At 44.1% G+C, this 17371-nt stretch overlaps 1 protein-coding gene across 1 annotated transcript in view; it reads left to right on the plus strand.

Moving 5' to 3' along the window:
- The first annotated feature begins 2467 nt into the window (after window positions 1-2467).
- PAK1 (p21 (RAC1) activated kinase 1) overlaps window positions 2468-17371 on the plus strand; it is a 51395-nt gene continuing 36491 nt past the window's right edge. Inside the window, exon 1 of the mRNA XM_075198596.1 lies at window positions 2468-2634. The gene's annotated coding sequence lies outside the window, so the exon portion shown is untranslated. The remainder of the gene's footprint in view (window positions 2635-17371) is intronic.

Consider the following 17371-nt stretch of genomic DNA (forward strand, 5'->3'; position numbering starts at 1 on the left):
AAAATATGAATGGACGGGAAGAACTGCATAAAACATGCAGATGTGGGAACTGTATTGTGCAGATGGACAATACTGAAAAAAGTCACAGCCTAATTATGTGATGTGTGGGGGGAGCTTACTAATGACAGGTAACACAGTGGCGCACGCAGGGGGGGGGGGGTTTCTGGTTCTCCAGACAGTGCCCCTACATAGTACTGTACAGCAGCCGAGGCGCTGTCAAAGAAGCATCCGCGGCGGTGCTGTATTGTAGTATAATACAGCACCGCCGTGGACGCTTCTAGGACAGCGCCGCGGCTGCTGTATAATAGTTCTCCCTCAATCAGTTCAGCTCTTAGTCTCTGCCGACATGTAAAGTTGGCTTCAGAGGGTGACGCGGCGGAACACTGACGTTATCCTGTAAAGTGCCCGTGACTGGTAGGTTTTCTCAAGTGCTGACAGCGACTAAACACTGGTTCCGCTTCATGATTGTATCCATGTATGTCAGCACAAGTGTTGCTCATCCAGTTGGTAGATGGCATCCTTCAGTTGGCGTGATTACCTGGCATCTGGTATTTGTGCAGGACTTGGTTAAGGATTTTGGTACTGGAAACCAAATCAGTACTACTCCCAGCATTAAAACATACCAGTAATTGTTCTGTGATACGGTACATTTTTGAGGGAGATCTTGCTGCTTATGAATGATGTATACAGTATATTAATAAGTATATTAATATTATTTTAACTCTAAGTGCTTCATCACGCTCATGCTCACTCATGTCCACTAAAGTGTGCAGGACTGCCCCCCTGAATCCTGAAGATTATAAACAGAGATATTCTCCTTATCTTATTGTGGATGACCCCTTGCTTCTTGTTGTCCTCTATTGGCTAATTGCTTCTCTTCCCTTTGTCTAATTGTTTACGTCTGATCTTTCAGTTCTACCTGTGCATCCTGACATTGGTGTATGTGGTACCAAACCTGGACTTCCCATTAGACACAGTAGACATGTACCGAAGTTTGTTGTAGGCTGGAAGGTGACAATATACATTGTGTTTTTTTGCATGAACTGAGTGGTTTGAGAATTGATGTAACATTTCTACAGTTAAATACACATTACTAGGTAGAAGAGGTATACTTAAGGAACATGATTTCAAAGAAGAAGGTATGAATTGTGCAGGCTAGTATCCAAAAATCCTGTTGTATGACAGGTCCAGCAAAGCTACAAAATGTGCTATGCAAAAGCATACCTGTCAACGTTTGAGCTTTGTTATTCAGGACAGTGCGGGCCTCTGACAAGGAGTCCTTTCCATGCCAGTGCTGGGTTGTGGAAGAGCATACTTGCCAACTCTCCCGGAATGTCCGGGAGACTCCCGCATTTTGTGAGAGTCTCCCGGACTCCCGGGCGAGTGTGGCAATCTCCCGAATTCTGCCCACTTCACTAGGAAGTGCCCCACTTCCTAGTGAAGTGGGCAGAATTAGATCCCAAACGCCGCGATTCCCGGTGAATCGCGGCGTTTGGCCCCGCCCACGCTGTCAAATGACGCAATTTGCGTCATGACGTCACAGGGGGCGGGGCCGAAATGACGCGATTTCGGCCACCCCGCCCCTTCACGCCCCCCTCCACTGGCTGGCTCCCGGAAGGGAGCTGAAGAAAGTAGGTAAGTATGTGGAAGAGTCACATTTGGGGCATGCCACATCCCCTGGGAGGTAACTTAGTCCTAACTGTCGTGATGGCGGAACAGTCTCCTAGAATCAAAACTGCCCCATTAAATCAGGATAGATGGGAGCATAGGCAAACCGAGGGGGGTTACCTAGTGCCTGGGACCCCCCTCCAAGCCTGAGACACTGTATAATTGAGGTGGCTGGACCCTGCCCCCGCTTCACACGGCTCTGCTTGAAAAGGGAGAGCTGTGTGCACCTAACAGTAGTGCACGCAGCATTGCTCATGTATATTGTGGGGATAGGAAGAGTTGGAGAGCAGCCAAGCACTGTTTAAAATTATAGCTATGTCCCCATGCATGCTGGTCACGCCCACTGGTGGCCTGGTGTGGTAACCCCCCTCTACAAATTCTGCGTTTGCTCCTGTAACAAGGTGCAATATAATATAATATAATAACATATAATATAATATAATAACATATAATATAATATAATATAATAACATATAATATAATAACATATAATATAACTATATCTCTATCTATCTATCTATCACTATAATCTCATTGATCAAGTGGCTGGGAAGGGGTTAACAGCCACACACGTGGTGGGCTCCTTTCACACAGCTGCGAGGTCACGTGCAGGCGGACCCCAGCCAATGAGCAGCCGGCGGCGGCTGTGTGAGGCAGGTCATTGGTCGCGGCTGGCGAGGGCTCAGCCAGCCTGTCACACAAAGTGACGAGAAGCCGGGCGGCCCCAGCCGGACGCTGATTGGACGGGACCGCCGTGAGGAGGCGGAGAGCAGGAGGAGGGGCTTTGTCCCGCAGAGGCAGATGATTGGTCACCAGGTGAGGTGGGCGTGGGGGCCCCCCCTGAGCGGCCGTGGACTCTGAGCGAGTAGTCAGTCAGTGTGGAGTGCGGAGACCGGGGGGGCTGGAGCCGGGTGTGTGCGCGAGGAGAGCGGGTCACCAGCGAGGACACCTGGATCCCTGTGAGAGGTGAGGAGGGGCCGGCAGGTGCCCGGATGGTGGGCAGGTGCAGGCATAGGCATGATGCATCATATGTGTTGTACACATGTTCCTTCTAAGTGCACTGTCTGGTACATGTTATCACTGTGTGTAGTGATGCATGTCATGTGCAAGTTCATTGTGGACATGTATGATGCATATACACGTGTGTGTGTAATATATATATATATATATATATATAATTTTGCATGTGCAATGAATTATAATGCATATAGAAGCATTTGATGTGTCCAGTATTGTCCCTCTTTAACACTTGCATAACTTAAAAAATAGACATTTAAAATTGCATTCCCTCCATCTGTGTCTATAGACTCTGATTTGCTGCTGGATGGAACCATTGTGGTTCCCAGTGAATCTAGATCTGTATCTATAGACACTTAGCTGGTGTGTCCCTGGCAGCTCAGTGCACTATCTCCCTGTAAGATGCTGACATAGACACATCAGCTTTCTGTGAAGTCTCTGGGGGGACATCACTGATAGACCCCCTGGGCACACACAATACAATAAGGACCTAAGGACCTAATCTTGGACAGGGATCAGTCATTTTTCGTGTCAACGGCACATTCTGGGAAAGTGTATTTAGAGCATAAATCCATTATACGCTGATAAAGTGCTGTTTATGTTATGTATTTGTTCTCTGCAAGGACTGGTGGGTTGTCTGTATAGCTGGATCTAACCAGCAGTGATTTACTTGATGCTGTAGTTATATATTACATACATGTGGGAGGAGATGAAAGTGTGTCTCTATATATATATATATATATATATATATATATATATATATATATATATATATATATATATATATATATATATAATTTTGGTACAGTCATTGTTTTTGCAATTGGAAATTTTAACTCTATAGTTTTTCTGTTTTAAGAGTCCAGTGCTCTGCACCTGCACACACAGGCTTAGAATAGCTTGTAGTGATTTGTGTGGACCAAAAGAACAATATTTTAACCCTTCCATAGTGAAATATGAAATATTTATTTTATGCCATCCTAAGCGGACACGTTTTTACACATATACAATGGATCAATTGTATCCCTGTTACGGTGATCTGAGAAGAGGTTGTTTTGCTATATCGTTGTGCTAGTGTTATCCTCTAATTTGCAAGTTATACACTATATGATTTGTACCATAGTATATGCTACTTGGGCTGTTTTAGAACCCCCCCCCCCTCCTCCCCCTTGCAAGCAACCAATCATCTTTGTCCTTAGAGCGAATGTCGTCAGTCCAGAGGTTCAAAACCAAGTTTTAACATGCGATACAGACCATGTAGGCAGCCATTTTTGTTTGTGGTTTGAACCAATATTCACAAGTACGCAGTCATGTCCGTTCACTAAACTTTTAATAGACTATATTATTTTGAACATTGGTTCAGTGTGTCAGGGATGTCATTAAGGAATCTAAAGGTTCCTTATTAATATTGTTTACCCCCTCAAAATGGCTGCCCCCAGTGTGCGTAGGTTGGTGAGAGTTGCGTGTTGAATGACCAGGGTGGCCCCAGCCCCTATAAACAGTGCCCTATGTACAGGATAGTCAGATATTATCGGTGCTGCCACGATCAGTCCCACCTTTTCTGGGGTTAATGCTCCCTCCTATCTCTGCTCTGGTTCTGCCCTATTACTAATGTTGGCACAGAGTCACGTCTCGCTGGCACTATATTGACTTTCATTTACTTCCTTCAGTTATATTTCTGACTAACGTCAGAACCTATCCCAAGTATGTACATAACTGTTCAATAAAGATATAGGGGGGAGGTTCACGCCATCTGTTCCTAGGAATTCACACTTTTGTGGGCTGACTGAGGCGTCACATGTGAGCAGTCTTTCTCCTATCATCATCATCATTTATTTATATAGCGCCACTAATTCCATAGCGCTGTACAGAGAACTCGCTCACATCAATGCCTGCCCCATTGGGGCTTACAGTCTAAATTCCCTAACACACACTAGGGTCAATTTTGATGGCAGCCAATTAACCTACCAGTATGTTTTTGGAGTGTGGGAGGAAACCGGAGCACCCGGAGGAAACCCACGCAAACACGGGGAGAACATACAAACTCAACACAGATAGTCATGGTCGGGAATTGAACTCATGACCCCAGCGCTGTGAGGCAGAATTGCTAACCACTGAGGCACTGTGCTATGGTCTGACGTTCTCAATTTGGAGGTGTCAATCCAGGACTCCCGATGAAAGTGCTGGCACCATAGGGATGTACCCGCTTTGTGACGGGCAGGACGGACCTTTCACCATTCGGAGGCCTCCAGATGTGGGAGAATCTCTATCATTTGCTGACATATGAGTTTTGCATGTTAAAATACATGTCTATGCATTTACTGTCAGTGGAGGCTGCCATGTTTTGCACTTAATCAATGTTGTGGCGCTGCGGAATTTTGTAGTATCTTATAAAGAACTAGGACCCCCGCCCCTCCTCCCATTCCCTGAAGTTGATGATGCACTGGTGGAGAATTCTCATTCTCCCAGGTTTAAGGCTTGTGTATTGGTCTTTCACACATCCTCACTCCTTCCCATAGCTTCGAATTCCTGTGTGAAGTGTGCACAGTAAAGTGTCAGCTCTCGCCCCAAGCTGCTCCCTGCCGACACTGTACACGGCTCAGCCGGGGCATCAAGATGCTGCGTGTTTGCTTCATCTGTTTCCAGCTATTTTATTTGCTGTGATCTGTGTTTATTAGTCTGCAGCAAACACACCTGTTTGTCTGGTGATCTCAGAATGGCTGAGATATAAGGTTCAGTGAAGTCATTGCTAGTTAGAGGGAGTGCGTTACTCAGGAGAGGCAATATTGTGCCTGGGAGAAAGCAGGATAACCAGGAACCTAGCAGAGATATAACTTGCTTCCTCCTTAAAGTATTGTATTAATCTGTCACAGCTCTGCTCAGTTCTGTTGTGCAAGAAACATAAAATGCTCTCAAATTAAATTTAATCAAAGACTTTTTTTTTTTTTAAAGAACAATGCTTTCATTGAACAGTTTGTAGACTGTACAGTCAAATGTAAATCTGCTAAAGTTTATAGTGAGCATTTCTGGACAGGATGTCGCTGAGCGTCCAATCTGGTTGTGGACGTCGCTGAGCGTCCAATCTGCTCGCTGTCGCTGAGCGTCCAATCTGCTCGCTGTCGCTGAGCGTCCAATCTGCTCGCTGAGCGTCCAATCTGCTCGCTGTCGCTGAGCGTCCAATCTGCTCGCTGTCGTGGACTTTTCAAGTTCCAGGTGATCAAAATTTTCAAGCTTGGACAATCATATTTTTGAAGGCTCTAGTGTCTGCCACACAGGAGTGATCATTTTAAGATCTTGTAAAACATGAGCATATTGGGGGAAAATGTTTATTAAGCTTGCCATTCATGTTTCAACGATCTAGTATTTTCACTCTCCCCCTCTCACAAATTACAAGAGATACAGCCCTCTTGTTTCGGATTAGCTAAAATGTGTTTGCATTTTTTTGTTTTTTTTTTAATGAAGAATATTGATTTAATTTATATATACGTCTTTAATGACTTGTATGCATAATTAACGTGCTACGAAGACGTTATAATTTCATTGATCTCTTTCTGTATGCGGGTTTGCAATTAGGCTTGAAAATGCATTGGTGTGAAAGGAAACCGATTTTTTTGTGCACTAATTATAAAAGGGCATTTACGCTGGATTAGTAATTGAGATGGATCCACTTCCTGATATTAGAGCCACTAATTGCAATTGGCCGAATATTGGCACGTTTGTGACCCCTCCCCCCAAATGATTTGCATTCCAGATGAATGATTGGTGCGACTGATTTCAGAGGTGCCCAAAAATTTAACAGGCCCCCAGTGGGATCTGGTCATGTGACCTGGTTGCCGAATGGACGAATCTGTCCACCTTCATTTTGTAAACGGATTCCACGGGGTGGATTTGCCTTTTGTGTCAGATAGATTACTCACACATCAATACAGCAGTATCTGCCCGATTGGAGCCATCCCTTTCAAATATATAGCTATATAATTCGGAAAACGTTTATGATTCATTTATTTTTCATTTCTCTTTATAGTTTACATAACATTATAATGACTTTTTTTATTTCTACTAATTACTAGTGGTACATTTGTTTCCTTTTTTTTAAAAAAAAAATACAATTGTCTGCTCTGATCCAAAAAGTGGTCATCAATAATTTAATGCCTTTTAAGAGGAACAGCGAATGAGTAAAAATGACCTATTTATTAGCTAAGTAATGGTTGATTGTGAGCTTTCAAGGCCACTTAAATCCCTAAACATTAGGTAGCCCGTAAAAGGCTGATCTTTCCCTAATTGAGCGTTCATTAGCCTCTTCTGCGGACTCCTGTCAGACCCATGGCGCGCGTCCGTTATTTTGGGCAATAGTATGGGAAGGGGCGTGGCTCGTATAGTCGGCACAGATTCTGTCTGACCTCTGCTAGCGCGCAGTATGGCGGAAAAGAACTTTCATTTTTCTAGTGCTTGGCTCCTTTTGGGGTATATTTAAGAAATAACGGTAGTGCACTATCGTGCACTTACCGTGTAAATTAGTCCGCAATGTCTCCTACTCAAATTTATTAAAGGTGCATCGCAGCAGATATCATGGATATCTGCTGCTTTGCACTCCTTATCGTTTTTGCTAGTAGTCATCATACAACAGTATGGTGACTGCTCTGGCCGCAATCTAACAAGTCCCGAAAAAATCTTTTTTCGGGAACTTGTTGTGTTAATGTTGAAGCTGGCGTACATTATCAGAATTGAAGAAATCCAATGCTGTCAGCTCTGCTCCGAAGAGCAGAGCTGGACAGCGCATGTGTGGAGGGATCACATGATCCCTCCCTGTCACTCAGCGCTCTCTCTCTGTAACGATAGTTGCAGAGACAGAGAGGGGATCTTTGTGCGCATGTCCAATTCTTGGAACTGCACGTGCGCAATTGAAGAATGAAGAGATCGAGGAGAAGATCCGGAGACAGCGCTTCCGAAGAGGGGGGTAAGTATGTTTTTTTACATCACAGAAACGGCAGTTTTTCGGAACTGCTGTTTCTGTGCAGGGTTGTACATAAATGTGAGAAATAGTTCAATCCTTATCATTGCGATAAGGATTGAAAACTACTCTTCACTTTATGTGAATATTGATAAATGTGCCCCTTTGTCAGTTTGTGTTGGTTTTACATCAATGCTTTCTAAATTACTGAAATGGACCTTATTTATTCATTTTTTTTCCCCCAAGCAGACCTGTTAGGAGTATTCGTTTATTTAAAATAAATGTTTGGTTTTTTTGGGGGATATTTGTGCTTTTTAATTTTTTCATATATCTATTGCATCGCCCAGGCTCTCTCCATCACGCCCCCCTCATAGTTTGCATTGTTCAAGAGCTCATGTAATCGGTATGGATATTGAAGTTGACGGCTGGTAGTGGAGGGAGCAGAACAATACCCAGCTTGGCTCACTTAAGCGATTATCAAGTGCACTTTTTGTGGGTGTGACCCTGGGAGCGAAGACTAGGGGGATAGGTAAACACAAAAAGGAAAAAAACAAACCCAATATAATAGAGCATGTCATTGTTAAGCTTCTGAACCGCTGTGTCTGCAGAACTACGGCAGTCAGGTCTCTCTCGCCACGTTTCACATCACACATGTTAATTGAATGAATGAAGTGAGATCACCAAATAACTTCTCTCAGGCTGCGGAGACTGACTATTATCAGCTAAATTGTTATTGAGAAGCTACACTGATGGCCGCCTCTAAATGCAAAACAGTAGTTATTGAAATGTTTTGCACAAAAAGAATTTTGAGCACAAAATAAACAATACAATTTAAACTTGTGAACTTGGACTCTCAGGGCTAGATTTACTAAGCTGCGGGTTTGAAAAAGTGGGGATGTTGCCTATAGCAGCCAATCAGATTCTAGCTTTCATTTATTTAGTACCTTCTACAAAATGATAGCTAGAATCTGATTGGTTGCTATAGGCAACATCCCCACTTTTTCAAACCCACAGCTTAGTAAATCTAGCCCTCAGAGGGGACCCTTTCCCGATGCCATAAGTGCCACCTTTAATCTGCGGAGGGTGAATTATTTGTTTTACTGTCAAAATTTGCGCAGAGCGCCCAGTGCTGCAAATCTAAACGCCCCCAGCGTTAGGAAGCGGGATGCTTTCTGCATGATGATTTGTGCTTCATCAGGTCGTTGCACATAGAGGAGGCCGCCAATATGGGCTGAACCATTATTGTACCAATCGGTTCGCTAGGAACCAGTGACATTGCTGAGGCACGAAGTACGGTGTACTCATGGCTTACAAGTCAAGGATATATAATTGTGTGCACTATAGTGACCAACTTACCGTACATGATTAGATGCAACTCGTCTGCAATTGTCACAGTGCAAATTGAAATATACTACGTTTTTGGATGTGTGAGCTTTGTTTCATACAGATGTGCATTTGGCTTCATAATCTTCCTGTTTCAGTGTGACAGGAACCTCTAATCTCTTCTTTGAGCTGTGGGAGGAACCTGATCTTTTCCACAATCTAACTGTCTGCTTGTTTACCTCCATTCCCCCCCTCACATCATGTCACTGCCCCTGTCGCATGCAGCCCTGTCCTCACTAACACATCACTCATCTCCTGATATACTCTGTGCTGCTGGAGGACCCTGCTCCTTCCACTATTCAACTCTGTCTGTGGCTTCCTGCTGCCTCAATTCCCCTCCTCACATCATGTCACTGTCACATGCATCCTCTGTCCTGATATCATACAAATAGACAGGTCTCTACCTCCCACATCTCACATCTCCTGAAATAATCTGCGCCCACGACATAGTCAGTTATGAGTTGAAGACTGAGTACAACAAGGTGCTGAGAGCCTAAATAAATTCATCTTAAAACTGGAGAAGTGTAATTGTAGAACTCTGATCTGATGATACGTAGCTGCCCACAAAACCACAGGAAGAACAAGCTGCAGATTCTTCTTCCTCCTTGTAGGGATTTCTCACACACACGGGTTGTACATGGCAGGGTGACAGTAGATGCAGGTGCCCAAAACGTTGTGAAAGCACCAGAGCATATTGTAAGTGATTTGTGAGGGTGACCCTTGTACAGAGCTGCTGGGAGCCACAAATCAGTGTAAGGTGTATATAGTGCATCGGAGATGACTTGCGTGAGCAGATATTGCCCATCCAGGAGACTTGGAGCTAATCACACAGAGGGGGGTAATTAACCATTGTAGAGTACAGTTATACAGCAAGTAAAGCCAGTATGTGACATTAATACGTATTAAAGGCCGTATGTGTTACTGAGCGGAGCGGATGAGAATAACTGAAGGGTTTATACATAGAGCACAATGTACCTCTGTATTAGGTGCTGTCAGCAGGGAGGTGCTTCTCTCTCTATACAGGTAGATGGTGACTGACTGGCTCCCTCTATGCTCTCATTGGCTCTGCTCATGGCTGCAGCCTGTCCTAAAGATTCAGCTGCCTGATGAAGGGTGGTGTTAATACCTTTATAATGTAGTTGGTGGGGAAGGTCCAGATTCATGTGAATTAATGTATTTTATCTTCACTGTTTGTCTGAACATTACAGTGTTGTGGTTTGGTGATACCACATACTTGGCAACTTTTCCTCGTTGGCTTCAGGGAGATCCCAGGGGAGGTGGGCATGCGGGGGCGGGGCTTGATGGATTGCATCATTTTGGACCCGACCCCTAAACGATTGTCACAATTTTCCCAGAAATGCAGGATTCTCCAGTAGACAACTATGCGTTAAAGAAAAGCAGCTAATGAATCTCTAGAGGCTGAAGTCTTACATTTCTGTCTCCATTACTGATTTCATGTTGTCTTACCTGTCAGTCTTTGATTAAATCTTGGTCTCCATGAAAATGGCCACCTCCATAGGCATCAATACATGGACATAGAACACAATATCTGAACTGTCATCATGCCACAGAGGGTGAAGCCAACCACGTCTTGTACTGGCTCAGCATCAGGGAGAATGCCAGACTCTTCAGGGAGTGAGGGAGATCACCCCTATTTCAGGGAGTCTCCCTGACATTCAGGGAGAGTTGGCAAGTATATAATACTACCCAAAAGAGTTCACAAACATATGATATAAGTACTTCTGGTACAGTAGACCTCTGATCTAGCGGGTTTTCCTGACTGTTCTGGGGCTCTGACTCTCTCTCCTACGTCGCACATAGCGACATTCTCTGCTCCACCCCTGAGCACTTACTGTTGGTATAAATGTTTCCATCATGGAGCAGGGACATCCATCCCTGTCTGAAACTGGGACACATAGTAACCGTGAGTTGGATGGTCCCACAACCCATCACAGCATTTGGGACGACCTGTCGATTTGTGGTGACGTCATTCCGGAGGAAATTGCAACTTTGAATGTTATCACTTGGGGAACAGCGAAAATAACATTGTAGGTTACGGGAGGGAATCTTTAGAGGTTTTCTTGACAAGTAAAAGTTGGAAAGAAACCTAAAGAATGAATATAACGTAGTCCCAGTCTGTGAGAGACTTTCTGAACATCGGCTCTGTAACCTCAGCCCCTAAATGTAGTCTAAATAATACTGAATTGTAGGCTGTGAGTAGCGCCCTCTTACAGCTTTAATACCCAGTCTCGTGTTACTACTGTCTGTTCCCAACAGCAGAGTGCTGAGTATCCCTGTGGTATATGAATTTAATGCTGATTTATAATGTAAAGCTTAACATTGGACAGAAGACCCAACTGAAATGTGATTCTACTGTTCCCATGTAACACGTTTATGTTCAAGGATATGTGGGATAAATGATGGTGCTGGATAAGTGTTAGAAAACTGCGGCACAAACTCTTGTATACAGAGCAGGATATATATTTATAACTGAATACTTTTTAATATTTCATCCCTGTGCACTCACTGTTTGTATCATGGTTTCTGTGAACACGAGGAGTGTGACTTGTATGTATGTTACATGCTCTAAATGACATTTTTGTTGGTCTATAACGGCGGGATGCATTAGTCTGGAGCGGAATGTTTCACCAAGACTCGTATACAAGACGGAGATGTGATCATGTAACTGGGGTAGAGGGCTCTTTCCCTGGGGGTTTTGTGGCCGTGGTATTAGTGCACCATGCTTGTCTTATTAATGTACCCCTGTTCCTGTAGGGTGTCTAATAGAGGGGTCTGAGAACTGTATATTTGCAGGTCCTGAATCTCGTGCCGTCTGACTGATGCTGGATATAAAACACCTTTTTATAATGATTTACTTTGCACGTAGCTCGGCGGCTGATTATATTTAGCTCAGCGACTTGGTGAGAAAACAACCTAGTTTTAATTTCTGCATTTTATTTAACCCTTTTATGTAAAAAGTATTCTGCTTTGTGGATTATTGTCCCATGCCTGGATTTGTGGGTAGTGTCTAGGGTGGCAGGTACAATGGTGGCACTGTGCTTACTTGGCATCTCACCGTTTCCGTTTATCTTCATTAATTATATACTATAAACACTTACGTTGGCTCCAATAATGCTGACTGAGTTAATGTTGCGTTTTATGCAGTGGTCCTGGCTTCGTGGAGCTACAGTAGGGGGGTATATCGGTGAGGGTGATCTAGTTGGGGGGTGCGGGGGGGGTAAATTCAGCCCTGCAGTGGTCTTCATATAGATCAAGCTCCGACGTACACAGGAGGCTGTACCGATATTCAGTCTATTCCTTAGGAGCTGGAGACGTCACTGAAGCATGAAGAACACTGTTAAATACAGATTATTATAGGCCCGTGTCTTAATAAATTTAAATGCAAGGAAAAATTATTAGCGTGGGTAGTTTACAGAAGTCGAGTTAAGGAGAAAGGACCGTACGATATGGTGAAATACTAACGTAGTGTATGAGTAGCCCAATATTATAAGGATTCTGTAATATATCAGTAGGTGTATAGTACAAGTGTTACAAGCTATAACAAACAATTCTGACAATAAAGGAGGGCCGGCGGGTGGAGGTGGTGCGGGCCGGCGGGTGGAGGCCAGGCGGGCCGGCGGGTGGAGGCCAGGCGGGCAGGCGGGTGGAGGTGGTGCGGGTGGAGGTGGTGCGGGTCCCCGGGTGGAGGTGGTGCGGGTCCCCGGGTGGAGGTGGTGCGGGCCGACGGGTGGAGGCCAGGCGGGCCGGCGGGTGGAGGTTGTGCGGACCACCAATTACCCATCATTACTGTATACAAAACCTCCTCGCCAGCTATCGATAAGCAGTCAGTGATCACTCTTATTATCCGTGTTGACAGATGTAATTATAAAGGAACTGTTTTCGTTATGTTTATTCTCCTACCCCTTATTATCAATTTCCACCTCCACATATGACTTAACTAAATGGCTGTTTAATGTCTTGTTCCAGCTCCTTCCGCTGGATGCACCAGCTGCATGGTTTCTGATTCTGCCTCCTACTAAACCTCTAGCACATACTGGATCTAAATACTAATTTGCACTATAAAATTACGCAGGAGCAGCCTGAACGGAACATTTTATCATTTTATTATGCCCTGAGGTGATGGGCAACTGATGCACTCTAGGGCTACGTGCTGCCCACTGACCTTCCAAAAGGCAGCACGATATCCTTAATCCCAGTAATATGTTACAATAATACATTTAATCAAAAGATTGAGACACAGCACATCCTTAAAATAGGCTCCACTTACCACTCAGATCCCACAATCGCCCATCAGAGAACCCACTCCCGAAAAACACCCCCTAGAATGACCTTTAGAACCCTATTTACCCTAAAACACCTCTTAGTCTTCCCACTCTATTTAATAAGAAACAAAAAGACAGTTGTCAGCGCTTATCCTTAACACTACATATCTGTGTGTATCTAGCAAAATGAAAACAAGAGGTATTGGTTCATATTTTGATCAAAACATTTAAGCCTGCATCCCAGTGCTGGGATGCAGGCTTAAATGTTTTGATGGTAGTAGGGTAGGTGTGAGAGTGTATAGGTGGGTGTGTTAGTGTGAGTAGGGTAGGTGTGAGGGTGCATTAATGTGAGTAGTATAGGTGGGATTAGGATAAGATCTAATAAAGAGCGTATAAAGATGTGAATGCTGGGCGACGAGTGATCAGGCTAGGTAGAGAATTCCATAGATAAGTAGCAGAACATCTTGTAGACAGGAACAAGAGTTTGGTTACCAGGCAAGAAGCAGGTCAGAGGTGCATCTAAGAGTAGGATTGGAAATGACTTGTGCAGCACCATTCACTGACAGCAATTAGTCACTGAACAAGTGATCACTTAAGAAAATAGTGACTTAATGTCAGACTAGAAATTGCCCTGTAGATATGTTACCTATTCATACATGGGAAAGATAAGCTGACTGACAATTAGTGTCTGCAGATTAGAGCTTCCTTTACGATCCGCAGCTCTGAAACCAGAAAACCTAATGTGTGAAATGCTCAGATTTTGTTTGTGTTCTTGGCTGACCGGTGAAGGGAACACCTGCCCTACTCCCACCCCTGCCCTACTCCCACCCCTGCCCTACTCCCACCCCTGCCCTACTCCCACTGATGTACCCTCACAGATGTCCCAATCTTCCCTCTGAGCCACATGCGTTCTTGTCGTCTGCATGGCTCCCTCACTTCTTATCTTCAGACATCCCCACCATCATCATGGGTGACTTCAACATCCCCATTGATAACCCACCTTCCAAAGCTGCTTCCAAACTACTCTCTCTAACATCCTCACTTGACCTCTCCCAGTGGATTGAATCATCTACTCATAAGGATGGCCACTGCCTTGATCTTGTTTTCTCTAGACTATGCTCAGTTTCTAACTTTATTAATACACCCTTCCCCCTCTCGGATCATCACCTTATCAGCTACACTCTCACCCCCACTGCTCTAACCTCTCTACTGTCTAACTCAACCAAGCCTCCTCATACTCGTAGAAATCTGAATTCTATTAATCTTCAACAGTTTTCCACCTCTCTCCAACACCTTCTCTCCCCTATCTCTACATTCTCATCCCCTGAGATGGCAGTACCTCATTTTCACCTAACCTTAGCAACGGCCCTTGATCAAGTGGCTCCAGCGACACTTCATACTACACGTCGACTTCGATGTCAACCGTGGCACACCAAAGCAACACGAAATCTTCAAAAACTGTCCCGTAAAGCAGAACGTCACTGGCGTAAATCTCGAAGCTCTAATGACTTCTTCACATATACTTCTGTCTACCACTCCTATCGAAATGCTCTGGACACTGCAAAACAAACATACTTTCAATCTCTTATCTATGCTCAGGCTTCTAACCCCAAACGCCTTTTCAATACATTTAATCATCTTCTCAATCCTCCCACCCCGAACCCTCCATCTACTATCAGTGCTCAGGATCTTGCTACCTACTTCAAGGACAAGATTGATAAGATCAGACTAGAAATGGTATCCTCTTCCTCAACAAGCCATCAGCTCATTTCCTTCCCACTACCCTCTGACACCCTCTCTTCATTTGACCCCACAAATGAAGAGGAAATTTCTACGCTCTTCTTATCTTCCTACTCTACCTCCTGTCCTCTTGATCCTATTCCCTCGCAAATTGGTAGATCCCTGTCTTCTGTGCTCATTTCACCTCTAACTCAAATCTGTAATCTCTCACTCTCTACTGGCATCTTTCCATCACTATACAAGCATGCAGTGATTACTCCTATTCTAAAAAAACAAAACTCCGACCCAAACTCTCTCTCAAATTACCGTCCCATCTCTCAGCTCCCTTGCCCCTCCAAGCTTCTAGAGAGACTTGCCTACACTCGCCTCACACGCTTTCTTTCCGCAAACAACCTGTTGGATCCTCTTCAGTCAGGCTTTCGTTCTCAACACTCCACAGAGACTGCGCTGACCAAGGTTGTTAATGATCTGATCACTGCTAAGACTGAACGCCATTACTCTCTCCTAATTCTCCTTGATCTCTCGGCTGCATTTGACACAGTTGACCACTCTCTTCTCATACAAACGCTGCAATCCCTAGGTCTTCAAGACACAGTTCTATCCTGGTTCTCATCTCACCTCTCTAATCGCTCTTTCACTGTTAATTTCTCTGGAGCCACATCTGCTCCGCTTCCCCTATCAGTTGGAGTACCACAAGGCTCGGTGCTAGGTCCTCTGCTGTTCTCTATCTATACCGCTTCTCTTGGAAATCTAATAAGTTCCTTTGGCTTTCAGTATCATCTCTATGCGGATGATACCCAAATCTATCTATCCTCTCCTGATATCTCGACATCTGTGTTGTCCCGTGTAACTGACTGTCTTTCTGCCATTTCATCTTGGATGTCCTCTCGTCAACTTAAACTTAATCTTTCTAAAACAGAGTTAATAATATTCCCACCCGCCAACAAGAGCATACCTGACATTTCTATCTCTGTTGATAACATGACCATAAATCCCACCCCACAAGCTCGCTGCCTAGGTGTAATCCTTGATTCACGCCTATCCTTTGTTCCCCACATTGACTCTATATCTAAATCATGTTACATACATCTAAAGAACATTTCCAGAATCCGCACATATCTCACACAAGACACTGCTAAAACCTTAATTCATGCACTAATCATCTCCCGCATTGACTATTGCAATTCCCTCCTTACTGGTCTTCCCAAAAACAGACTCAAACCCCTAAAATCTATTTTGCATGCTTCGGCAAGACTGATTTTTCTTGCAAATAGCTATTCCTCTGTTGAATCACTCTGTATGTCTCTACACTGGCTGCCTGTCTTCTACCGAATCCAATATAAAATACTTTTACTAACCTACAAGGCCATCAACAAGGCTGCACCAACATACATCTCCTCTCTTGTCTCAAAATATCTCCCAACTCGGCAACTCCGTTCTGCAAAAGATCTGCGTCTCTCATCCACCCTCATTACATCCTCCCATTCCCGGTTACAGGACTTTTTTCGGGCTGCACCCACTCTATGGAACTCTCTCCCTCGCACAATAAGACTCTCCTCTGTTCTACAAACTTTCAAGCGTTCTCCGAAAACCTACCTATTCAGACAAGCGTATAATATTCCTCAACCACCATCTTAACCTCACTACCTTTAGCCTGTTACACAATTTCACACAAGACAACTACCCCCGGACCAACATTATTGTGTGACAGGATCATTTAGCTTATGAGTCACCCTACCTTTGCAGTCTGGCTGGGCCAAGATGCAAAATGTATACTTAACCTCATGTGTCAATCTCCCATTGTCCCATAGATTGTAAGCTTGCGAGCAGTGCCTTCTCACCTCTTTGTCTGTTTTACCCAGTTTGTTTATTAGTTTATTACGTTTGTCCCCAATTGTAAAGCGCTACGGAATATGTTGGCGCTATATAAATAACTGATGATGATGATGATGATGATGTCGTCTCCGCTGTCCACGGATGATTATTGTTGCAATCTAATCTCGTTGCATTGGCGAGTGCTCCTTGTTCCCAAAAAGGTGTCCTGCTTTTTTTTTTTTTTTTTTTACTCGCTGATCCCTTCGTTTGATCACGCATATAAGTGACAAAATTGAAAGATGCTGGTGTTTGTAGTCCTTGCGGCCTCACTAGCACCTATTGCTACGTTTGGAAGATGATACTCATACTAGCGGTCAATGGGGGTGTGTAGACTTCTTATATCACTATTTATAGTCTTATAAACCTCATACCACCTATTAGATCTAAACTTGTTGCTCACTATTAAACCCTGCAAAATCTACAACCCCAGGAAGATCTATAATTTAAGCTTGGC

Source organism: Mixophyes fleayi, chromosome 2 (assembly GCF_038048845.1).
Source record: "Mixophyes fleayi isolate aMixFle1 chromosome 2, aMixFle1.hap1, whole genome shotgun sequence".
In the NCBI taxonomy this organism is placed as follows: domain Eukaryota; kingdom Metazoa; phylum Chordata; class Amphibia; order Anura; family Limnodynastidae; genus Mixophyes; species Mixophyes fleayi.